Source organism: Anser brachyrhynchus (assembly GCF_964034855.1).
Source record: "Anser brachyrhynchus genome assembly, chromosome: 4".
In the NCBI taxonomy this organism is placed as follows: domain Eukaryota; kingdom Metazoa; phylum Chordata; class Aves; order Anseriformes; family Anatidae; genus Anser; species Anser brachyrhynchus.
Window position 1 is genome coordinate 4,791,296 of NC_137698.1, and position 12,083 is coordinate 4,803,378.

Consider the following 12,083-nt stretch of genomic DNA (forward strand, 5'->3'; position numbering starts at 1 on the left):
CACCAGGCAGTCAGTCATCAGCAAGGTGAGAGGCTCTCAGCTTGCCACTCAGCAGAACGAGGGTCCCAGTTCTCCTCCACAGCAGGCATACCTTCACCATGAGTCTACTAGATATTTTCACCAAAAGCACGATGTCCGCCTATAGTTTAACTTGTAATGGGTGTTCAAGTTTTTTCCTCCCTCCTATCTTATATACCACATACCTGCCTAGAGCAACATTTTATGGACAGATATAAAACTTAGATAATGAAGGTTCATTGTAAAAGTGCTGGCACAACTGTTATGAACATTGGACAAGCTGGCGCCTCTGTAATTAAGTAGATATTTAAATGGGCAGTTGCTTGTTCAGTAGCATGACCATTTGAATACAAGGTGTGTAGGTCATTTCTCAACACCTCATGCTACCACCTTATCCGGCCAGCTTTCACCAAATGTGAATGACCACAGGAACTGCTTTTTGCAGTAGCAAAGGAAATGCTGGTGTTATGTCATCCTCACTTGCTTCATGCCAGGAGCCACATGCCAAGCTACTAGAAGCAGCCCAACAAAATGGCTGTCTGTCCTTGGCACTAGAATCATGACATTTAGTGAGCCCTTCCTCTAATGGCAACCTGTTGCAGCTCTGGGAAGCTGCACCTTCATCTGTTTTCTGCTCTTTCTCCAAGGGACCTGCTTATACCTTCTTAAGGCAGCCTTTCTTGATTCTGGTGCTTCCCCCCATGCCAGCTCAGCTGTGCTCCCTTTGCTAGTTGTGACATGTAAGGTATCCAAGCAGCTCACCAGCCAGTGCTGCCTGCAAGCAACATGTTCTTCTGATGCACTTGCTGGACTGGAAGTACTCCAAGCAGCCTTTGCTCTTGTTTACCAGGTCCAGTTTCAGAGAGTTGTCTTAAAATCTGGGGGAAGGAGGGAGGTTTGAAAGTACTGAACCACCTATAAACAGAGCTACATGGACTGTCTTTCTTAGGGTTTGCTGAGACCTTGCTTTGCATAAATCCCCTTATTTTCCTTAAGGAAGTAAAAGCTGAGGCAGGCAAAACAATTTACTGTCCGGAGCCAATATCTTTTCTGACTTGAAATTTCTTAAGCTTTTTGATACAAGAACTGAAGGACAATATTTAAAATGGTCTATCTCAGAGGAAAATACAAATCCTTAAATTTTGTGAAACAGCTGATACAAAAATAAACTCCTAAGATACTGGCATCACTGAATTCTCTTTTTAAGACACATGTGCACACTTCATCTACCTCTGCAGGCTGAAACCTATGTGCTTGCTACATGTCTCTGTTCTTGCTTTCTCCAAATATAATCACACTCACTTTCTTCACACGCATTCTGCCTTTTACCAGATAGGTGCTGTAGGGTCTCAAACACCTAATCTGTCTTAAGACATTGGTTTTTTTTTTAGAATGCCACTGCTTATTTCTTCTTGATGAGCTCTCCCCTCTTTCTTGTTTTGGCATTGCCCCTTATTACACAAACTTTGAGAAGTAGCTTATCTTGCATCTTTCTTTCTCGCTTATTTCTCTCCATCCCTCTGTATTAAATTAAACAATATCATTATGCAGTAAACAGCCCAATAACCCAAGTCAGCATATGGTATTCATAAGCTGTTACTGTGCAGCTCTAAATCTGTCACAGCCCCCATTAAGTACCCTGGGCTGTGCAGCAAAGATACGACTTCAACCGCAGCAGAAAAACCACCCTCCCAGAACGAAACAAAGGTCCAAAAATCACTGGCCTGGCCTTCACAGTGGTCGATCCTGGTGCTTTCAAACAGGAGCGCTCAGAGCACAGCTGACGATACGAACGCTGCTGCCGGGCCAATGCACCTGTCCCAAAGCCTGCCCCTAGGACATCCTTACTCCCAGACCAGCAGGAGGAAGGTGTTATGGACCACCAGAAGAATTTTTTTGATGCAGACAAAGGTGCTGGCACGTTTTTCCCCAGTTGGCTTCGCAGCACATTTGGCTCACAGGGCACGTCCTGCCCTGCACATGCCAAACTGCTGCCTGCCTGCGCGCTTTGCAAGAAAAACAGGAGATGACAACAGGTTGTCACTACCAGGCCACTAACAAAGTTCTCGTTACACATATCCAAATCAAATCGTACCATGAGCATGGATAGAGTCTGCTCACACCATCCAGAACAGGGCCACAGAGCACAGCCTGCTTCTGCCGGTAGGCCTGAGCTCTCGACACTCCCCCATCACAAGAGCACACAAACCGTCTCGTTACCAAACTTCAAATGAAGGAATCATCTCATCAACATGGCCATCGAGTCTGATGGCTCAGTTAGTTGTACATGCACAGACAGTGGCAAAGGCAGAAAAAAAAACAACAAAAAAGCACGATACACTCCTACGATGTGCTTGGTGGTGCTATACAGGTTACTTCTGGAGCTGTATTAACATATGACCTACATTTTAAAAATTAATTTTGTTCTTCAGTTAGGTGTTCAGGTTTTATTTTTACTCCTGCAGGCAATTGGTACTATTGCATGTGTATTAATATATCAGCTCCACCAGGCGTTTCCCCTCCCCTCCAGTGTTTGGAAGGGAGGCTGAAGCAGCAAGGGGAGGGTCTTCTCATAATCAAGGTCCAAGCATTGCTGACTCTCCCGTTCTGCACACTGCAACACCTCTGTCAGCAAAACAGCGCCAGCAACTGATGAGTGTTCACACGGGACCACTCAAAGCTCTAAGGACAAAGAATTATCTCTACTGGAAATGGAGAAGGAGGAAGAAACTAAATGAGAAGGCAGAGCCAGTTAAGATTTGCAAGAAAGAAATTATAAAAGGCTATAAAAAAAATCAAAAGGAGAAAAGGAAAAATAAGATGATCAGAGCTGGAGGAGGGTTGGAAGAATTAAAGGTTTATACAAACATTTGAAGGGTAGAGCACAAATTTTGAGAGCAAGGGGAGTTGATATGAAATTATAATAGATGTATTTTTGAAATTGCCTAATAAGCAGAAACTTTCAAAAATAGGATGTGGTATTTGAGTTCTGCTCCTTTCTTTTACAGGTAAGGTTATATATGGGAATGCTACAGGCTGGGATGATATCTTAATGGGTGTGGGGAATTATGACACGTAGACAATTAAACAACTTCTGAGAAAGACTTTAAAGGTGGTTGGGAAGTGAGAAAATACAAGGAGAAAAAGCAGATACACTGAGTCTCAAGCAAAGAGTGAGTGATTGCAGCAATTGTCACCCGGCAGACCACTTAAAAATTACTTGGTAATTTCAGACACCAAGGAAATCAGAGGAATTAGTACTGAGCCCCTCGTGTTAAAGGTGAAATCTGTTATTTGAAAGACTTCTGTGTATACTTGTGGCATTCAGTCTGGGGCCAGCTGTCAGAGGCTGCATCATACCCTCTGAATCAGTACTTGAGAGGAGGACACTACAGAGGCTAACAGACTGAAATAGGATACTTACACAAGAACTAATCTCTTCACTGAAGAAACTCCCCCTTCCCTATCTGGGAAATTTTGTTCAATCCACTTCGTTTCACAGCATCTTTTGTACCTTTTACCTGCAACCAGTTTCAGAGAGCTCGTATCATTTAAACTACCAAATGGATATTAAAATACTGTTCTCCTTTTCGTTTGGTAGCGGTTTGGAGCAGAAGCTGTCCGGTTACTGTGCCTAATCCGGTGAGCCCTGGCCAATACAAGTAACCTCTAGTTTCTGGCTGAACTAGCCCTTCGGGGGCTCATCGCCTGCCCTGATGTGTACTACTCTCAATTAAAGATATCCAGTGGGTCCCACCTAAATCATTCCCTAGCCAGAGACAGGAAGGAATGTCACGCAACTCCCATCAGGCAACCTACATGGATGCACACCCTCCATCAAACGGCACCACGTGTGCTCCTCACACAGCGATGCTGCCATTTGGGTCACACAGCAGGACGGGGTTCCCTTGCTTGTGTGCTGGGACGGGAGAGGATTTGCATGATTTTTAAGGCTGGAGTAACAGGGAGCAGAATAGCAGGACCGGGGGACTGCTGGACAGGGAACTCTAGCAAGTCGTACCCACACCACAAGCACTGGGACACTATCTTCAGTCTGCACAATATCCTGTGCAAGGTGGGATGCCCTCGTGACCTACATGGCAGAACTGTTTATCATCTTCATTATTTTCTTGCCCTCCTGTCCCCCACATAAAGCTTGAATAATATCCATGCTTTCCACACTACTCGTGGAAACTGTGGATATTCTTTAATTTTCCTTTTTTTTTTTTTTTTTCCTTCAGAGTAGGCATTTTCTTTTCTCAGTTTGGATAACTCCAAGACAAATTTAACAAGAAACTCCTTCCGTAATGCCCTCAGGAGAAAAAAGAAGAAAAGTGAGGTTTAAACATAAATGAAAGATGACAGCTAAATCTTTAAAATCATAGAAACACTAATCTCTGTTAACTACAGTATCTGCAAATCACGTGAGTTCACTGATCAGAGCGTGCTATTTGTCCTTCTAAGTAAAGAGATGCGTTTTGAAAAGCTCCAGTGTGAGCCAGTGGTATTGTACTTCGTGAAAATAATTAAAATGATAACTGTAATCACTACCAAGAAATACTTACAATTTAATTAAAGGCAAGGATTCTTTGTCAGTGTCTAACTAGAGCTCTCAATGGATGTGATTTTCAGAAACACTGTAATTCCAGAGGGAAAAAAGTAATTTTGGTCTTTTTCTTTGCTAAGTTACCAACTCATGAGAACAGATGATAATATACAAGCGTATCTAGTTCTCAGAGGGATTTTTAGGTCATCAAATCTAGTCCCTTGTTCCACAAAGGAGACACACCATATAACCTTTTTTATAAACACATACCCAAACCAGTGCTGGCTGCAGTGGTGTCCTTCAGCAGTACTGGAGGAGGCGTGTGCTGGTAGGTGGTGGGTCACAGGGTCAGCTTCTGTAAACACCTAGTCCCACAAAAGCAAGCAGCTGAAGCTTGAGAAGCTTGACTCTGGAAACACTCCTTGAAAGGTTAGACACAGATGCCTCTCTCTTCTTTTAAATGTCATGCTCAGCAATGCAAACCAAAACAAGTAACGCTCCTACTCGCACCCATTATCATCAGCAGCGCTTGTCAAAAGATGATCAGTATCATTCATGTATGGGAAACCAAATGAGCATTAAACAAATTCAAGCTTTAGGGCTCTTCCTTTGCGAGATATCATCAGATATTAGCCACCATTTCTTGCCTCATCACATGCCGATCCCTTCAGTAATCAGGATTTTAATTACACAGATCTGTCTCTGGGTATTTTTCTAGCATAACTGCTAAAAGGCACAAGTGTACTGAACTTGTGGCTATAGAAGAGATGTGCGTTACAGACAAAATCCAAATCGGAATAAGGTTTTTAAACTCCCCAAAGTTTGGGTGTGCAGAGATCTATGGCTTTATATCAAGCTGTTTAAAGATTTGGTTTTGTGGCTTTTTTTTTTTTACTCTGACCCTAGGAGTTTGATAATTAGATACGTATGCATATGTCTGCATACGCAGACATTTGCCAGCTTGATATGAAAGATGTTAACACTGGGAGTTTGCAAAGTGCTGGCTCTTGCCTTTGAAAACTTGTTGCAGGGAAACCTGACAGAGCATCTGACCTGTGACCTTCAACTCAGAACAGGATAACTTCAAGCAGCTCTGAAGCCTGGTTACTTCTGCTAAACACTCCACTTTGATTGCTTAATAACCCCTGTCTGGTAAGCCTTCAGCCTGAACCAGGAAAACCCCCAGGTCCAGGCCCTTTCAGCATTTTCCCATTCCTGCCCCTGGTCTCAAACACAACCAAAGAGAGCCTGACACTCTAAAGATCAAAACTATGGATAAGCTCAGCTCTGTTTCAGGGGAAGCAGGGGGAAGGCTTTAACCTTGTCCAAGCACAAGGATTTTGCAAATCTCTCCACAGGGCCTATGTTCCCATCTTTTCAAGGTGGAATAGTTTTGCGGTGACACATGGACAGCGGCTACTTTCATTAATTTTTGTACTTGCTACAGAAAGAAACAAAATAGTGTTTGCTAAGGCTGGAGACAAAGTGATTTCAGCCTCTGAGACACAGAAGACTTGTTAGCATCCTACCTGAGCAGCTGACATCACCCTGTGCTAAGAAAAGCTTGGAGCAGATCGCTCCCAGGACAAGAGCTGGACTCACAATGACCCAATACAGGAAAACGTGATCGGACATGAGCCTCAAGCCCTTCCTGCTGCAGAAAAATTAGTTCACAGTTTAACTTCTTTATTAGCCAGCTTTTACTACCACTCAAAGGCAATATATGGATTAAATTAAGATCCTTAACAAGATAGTTAAACATTACCAAAGCCCTGGAACTGAATTAAGATTAAAAGATAGATTCAAGGGATGCGGGGAGGAAGAGGCAGACAGTGATGCTTAGTAGACAGAAATATCCACAGATGCAACCGAGGATCAGAGCTAGCCACCTTACATTTTTGTTAAATAACTTGGGAGGAAGCATGTTGTGGCATAGGAAAACTAGAAAATCCCAAACATTTTCTTACTATTCACAACTTATGCTTTTTTACTTCCATTATTTCTCTCTCCTCCTCAAAGTGCAAGGCCCTCTCTTCCAGCAGTTTCACAAATGAGTTTTGTCTTAATATCTTTAGGATGGATGTTACAGATGCTGCAATGCCCATAACTCAGAAGTTTTTTTCAGAAGAGGTAGGCTTACAGTCCAGGTACTCGGAAGATCTCCTCCGAATAGCCCGTCTCTGCATCCACTATAGGGAGATTAAGCCCCTAATTCACAGCACTTTCAATGCCTGAAGCCAGCTGATGCAAAGCCTTCCCGCTGTGATACCGCTCCTGCTCCCCTTAGAGCATCCTGCGTGCAGCGCTCTGGTTTGGAGGTCGTGGGGAAGACCTTCAGTTCACATCCAAAGACATGATTTAAAGCAACGTTGAGCACTTGCCAACTTCCATCTCTGAAGGCAAGGCAGAGAGACTGCTGGAGATCATTCAAAGACAAAATTATAGAAGTCTTTCACAGTAACATGGTGCTGATGCAACCATGTCTTCCAAAACTGAGTGATGCCTCCACTTTCATATCGCTGGGGCCACGTGGTGACCAATGCAGAAAACACCAAAGCCAACTCTTCTGCAGCAGACCAGAGCTCATACGAGACAGGCTTCGGTTGCTTTTAATTTTAATTTTTGGGTTGCTTTTAATTTGTAAAATATACAGCTTGCCCTAATTTATACACACTGCAGCATTAGACAATTAGACATGCTGAAGTATTATTATTCGCCTGATTCACAGCGGAGCGTCCTCGGTCTCCGCTCCCCTTCTCTCCCCTGAGTGTGGACCATTATCCTCATTTTTGCAACTCATATAGAATAGGCGTCCTGCAACTATAATTAGTCCATTCCTTGCTTGTTTTAATCGCTGTATTTTCTAAACTAAATCTACTGTTCTCAACTATCTTAATTATTGGCAAATTTTTGCCTGCCTAGAACACTTGTTTCAATCACTTCTCCCCTATTTTCATGTTTTTGTTGGGGAAGGAAAGATGCTCAATTGCTTGACTAAAATCAAACTTAAAGTCAAACTTAACTTCTGAGCTTAGGTATACTATATATATTCTCATTTTCAAAAATTACTAATCTTTTCCAGAAAGTGTCAAAAAGCAGAAGAAAGGCAGCTGGAGAAAAAGTATTTGCAGCTGCTTTATAAAGCAACTCTATGAGGTTTACAACTTTTTCCCAACACAGAAACAGTGTTTTCCCCATGACCTCAAGTAAAATGAATATAACGCACGGATCACCAACAGTAATGCGTGTGCAGCCAGACACTTGTAAAATGTTGGTAAACTTTGCCAGAGACAGCACATGTAAGAAGCACAAAACACAGCAGCATACTGTGAAATGCAGTACATATGGAATGCTTGAGAACGTGCACAGGAAAACTTTTCTTTCCTGACATTATTTTGAGTGGTATGCTACTTTAAGGTAAAGATAGCACCCCATACTCATGCCAACAAATCGGGTCATGTGTTTATGTATTCCTATTTATTCACAATATTAGATGTTTGAGAGACTTTAAATTGCTTGCTGCGACTATTTTTTTGTGTGTGTGTCTAAACCTACACTGCATTAGTTACCATTAATCCTGCTGTGTAGCTCCCAAATGGGGAGAAAAATAACCACTTTTTTGAAAAATGCCTAAAAATGACACTACTTTAACATCCATCATCGTACTCCTGCCTAGCCCTAAGGACTTCTTGTGTAATCCTTTGAGAAACTTGGAATATCTGTCACTAATAGTAGAAACATCCTATTTTAGATCTACATACTTGAGATACTTTAGATCTAGTTTTAGTTTATCCCTAAACATTTTCTGCACATCAGGCGTTTATAATTTTTGAAGAGGCAAGTAGGGAAGAAAGAAGGAAATAGGTGGCCAGCTAAACTGTAGCCTAAGTTATTTTCTGAAGATTTTTCAAGTAAATTCTGGTGAATTTATTAATAAGGTGGGGAAAAAAATTGTAATTTGTCACATGAAACTTACCATGCCAAACACTGGAATGGACTATTAAAACAGAAACCCCTAGCCTACAAATTTACTGTTATCACTGAATAATATTAACTAGCAACTCCCTCATGCTGGGATGAACATAACCTTTGTATGCTTTTTCTGAAGTGATCTCTGCATTAAAGTACTCTCACTTCTGAGTATCAGTATTCCTGGAACTAGACAGGCATGTTTCCGGATTGCCAAAAGTAGAAATAGAGAATAATTCAGCCTCTCTGATCAAGGCAACTTCATGTTCTGCTCAGGATCCTTTCAAAAAATATGTGACTGGATTAAATTTTGGATCTATTTGGATAGTTCAGAGTTTTTCTGTCTCAAAGGGGGACTGAATGGCTCAAGTAATAATATCTTGTCTGGCAAAAGCTGGTGAATTTGCTGCAACTGACTTTAACAATTCAGATCTTCCTTATTTCTTTACTCACTCTTCAGGCAGGACACGAGTACTGGGAGTTAAAATCTGCAAGGATTGCTTCTCAGAGCTGAACAGTTTTGTTGCTCTGAAGATCTATTCCATTTTTACTAACGCTTACTCATTAGAAGTAGCACATCTGAGCAGAGATATGGCCAAAAGGGATAGATATCTCCACTCAAAAAAAAACAAAACAAAAAAACACAGAAAAGCTTTAACCATAGATTAAAATGGCCAACCTCAGACAACAGCAAGGCTTAGCTGAGAACAGCCAGGTGTATCGCCATTGCAAGTACCTGAGAGGCATCAGTAGTTTCCTAGCAGCCTCTTGTGCCATTCCCAGTTTCTGGAGCTCAGCAGTGCCACCACTTACAGCCCCTCAGAGGTGGGGAGGCAGGCAGCCCCTGCACTCTGCACTGCATCGGTGGGGAGCCCAGCAGGCTTCTGGTGCATCCATGCTCTTGTTCCTTATGCGGACTTCCTGCAGCAGAAGGGAACAGGCTGTTCATCATTACAGTCAGCCACCATCTGTAGCTAAAACATCAGATGGCAAAAAAAAAATAGGAGAGGGGAGTTGCTAATCTCTTCCAACCCTATTTTTTCAACAAGACTGAGATGTGAAGTGAAAGGAAAGATAACTGGGGTAGAGTGAAACTTCAGTCTACAGAGCCAGGTGGCCAAACGCATCCAATAGCTCATAGATGGCCTGTCTCTAGCAGGGTTCCTGCTAGAGCCTGTTCTTAAACACACCTTGAGAACCAAGCATTAGATGAAGTTATGTTTGTCTATGACAGAAGTCACTAGTTGATGCAAAATGTATTTCATACTAGCCAAATCCCAGAACAAAAGTCTGCAGGCAAGAAAACAACATTACACAGAAAAGAATGAAACTAGTAGCCCAAACTGAAACACCATTTCCAAATCCTATGTCATTGATGATCACGATGAACAAACATTAAAAACAAAAATCTGCAAAAATCCAGCCCAACAAATGCAGATGTTTTTCTTAAGGATCTCCGTAGCCCATTCATGAAATTGGGCAATTACCTTACAGGGTTAATAACAGAGTTTAAGCTTGGGACTATTTCAAACAAACTTGTTCCAAAAGACCCAGAGAACAGAAAAAAGAAAAAAAAATAGAAAAAAAATCCAAGACTGTGTATTTAATCCACAGCCTGAGTGGAAGCAATATGATTTGTGATTGGGATGTGACTGGAGTCATTGAACACATCAGTATTAACAGAACTCTTCAAGCCCCAAAATGAACTGGCAAGAAGATAACCAAGTATCCAGCAGCTTGAGCCTTGTATTCTTCAAACACTATGCCAAGTACTCAAGAAACTTAACATGATTTGGATTTCTACCTGTTGGATAGCAGGTCAGTCTTTCATCAGAGTCACAGACCTCTGAATATCTACATGCACATTCATTCTCAGCTGGTGGAGCAGAGCACACATGGCAGCCTGTTTACCTGACACAGTAGCCTACTTTGCAAAAATAGAATATCCCTAGTCAAAAAATATCAAAAACTTGAAGGAGTTAGGTCAACTCCAGTCTTACAATGAACTGGGCAACTGGGAGGAGAGCATTGCTCATGAAACAGACAAAAGAAAACCTTCTCAGTATCTGATTTATTCCTTCACGCATTTCTTATTCTTTGGGTGTTATTTCTAGACCAGTATTAAATATCCTAGGCTATGTCTCCAGCACTTCTGGAAATTAATCCAACTTAGAGTTGTCTCTAGCACATCTATACCATGCTTCAGTATGAAAAACCTGGGGACAATGGGGCTTTCTCATTCTCAGGAATGTAAAAGCAACTTAGGATGCACTTCGGAATCTGTTCAGGAAAACCATTCCATAAATGTTCTGGTTCGACTACAGGAAATCATGACTGTTGCTCTCTGTTATGCCATTTGGCCCATCTTCAATTTTATTTTTTTTAATACTCTTCAATAAACTACTAGATCTTTATCAATGATAAAAGGGAGAATCATTAGAATTCTGGTATAATTATTAGGATAATATATATGCAAAACTACAGATGAATGAAATGGAGAAGCTAAACAGATACAGTACATAGAATCTAAAATATCTCTCTGCTGAGTTGCAATGGAGATGAATAAAGATAGACCTTTTTACAGTACTTTGCTGGGGATAAATAATGCAATTAATCATGTGTGTATGAGTTTGGAGGAGAGAAAGAATATTATCCCTTCATGTTCTGTACACTGGAAGGTTAAACATCATTTCAAAGTGTTTCTTGGCTGAATCTAGTATTCCGCTCTTTTGAGGAAAGTTGCTGGATCCCACTTAAAAGACTAATAATCCGGCAAAGAGGAAGACCACATTACCACAAGTGACTAAGAAACCCTCTGACTATCAATTAGTAGACAACATTAACCAACAGGCCTGGCAAACTCTAAAAAATAAGTTAGCATTATCTTATGGTAATTGCAGGACATGCTACTGTTTAAATCACATACTGAACATGATAGATCAGTTCCCAGTAAGGAAAATCTCTTGGGTATGTACTCTAAAACCCTCACTCACCACAGCAAGAAGTTTCACGATCTGTCCCTTACACATTGACATTATGTCTGAAGTTGGACTGCAGCAATGAGTGATTTTTCAGGTTGGCAACAAAAAGGGAAGGACAGGATAGGATTCTGGCTGCATCCATTCGAAAGACTTAATTTATTTTCTCACAGTAGTGGAAAAAAAAAAAAAACATTTTGCTGGGCACTTAACTTTTTTTTGTATGAAAATTTGTGAGTGCTCAGAGGGAAAGCAAATGAAGCAAAGGGACAAACCCACAAAACTGCAGAAGGCCGGCAGCAGCTGCAGCCATATCCCACTTAGAAGTGGACAGCACACTGACCTGCCTCAAACCTCTTCTCTGTCTGAGGGACAATGAATCCTTACCACATACCTCGCACAAGAACAAGCTGGCAAAATGGTACCTGGTGCTACAGGAGACAGGGACCCAGGAAGATGGTGCTGGTGGGCACCGCATGGTCTGATACCAACGAGGAACCACTCAGAGAGGCAGAAGCCAAAATAACCCCGCTGTGTCCTACAAACAGGCTTGCAGGGTTCAGCAGGGGTGG

At 41.8% G+C, this 12,083-nt stretch overlaps 1 long non-coding RNA gene across 4 annotated transcripts in view; it reads right to left on the bottom strand.

The window, feature by feature from the left end:
- Positions 1-12,083, bottom strand: part of LOC308195170 — a 59,080-nt gene that overhangs the window by 37,305 nt on the left and 9,692 nt on the right. The window contains exon 3 of one of the 4 annotated variants that reach the window (XR_013951304.1): positions 9,270-9,454. The exons of the other annotated variants lie outside the window; for them this stretch is intronic. This is a non-coding gene — a long non-coding RNA (uncharacterized lncRNA). The remainder of the gene's footprint in view (positions 1-9,269; positions 9,455-12,083) is intronic. 4 annotated transcript variants of the gene reach the window in all.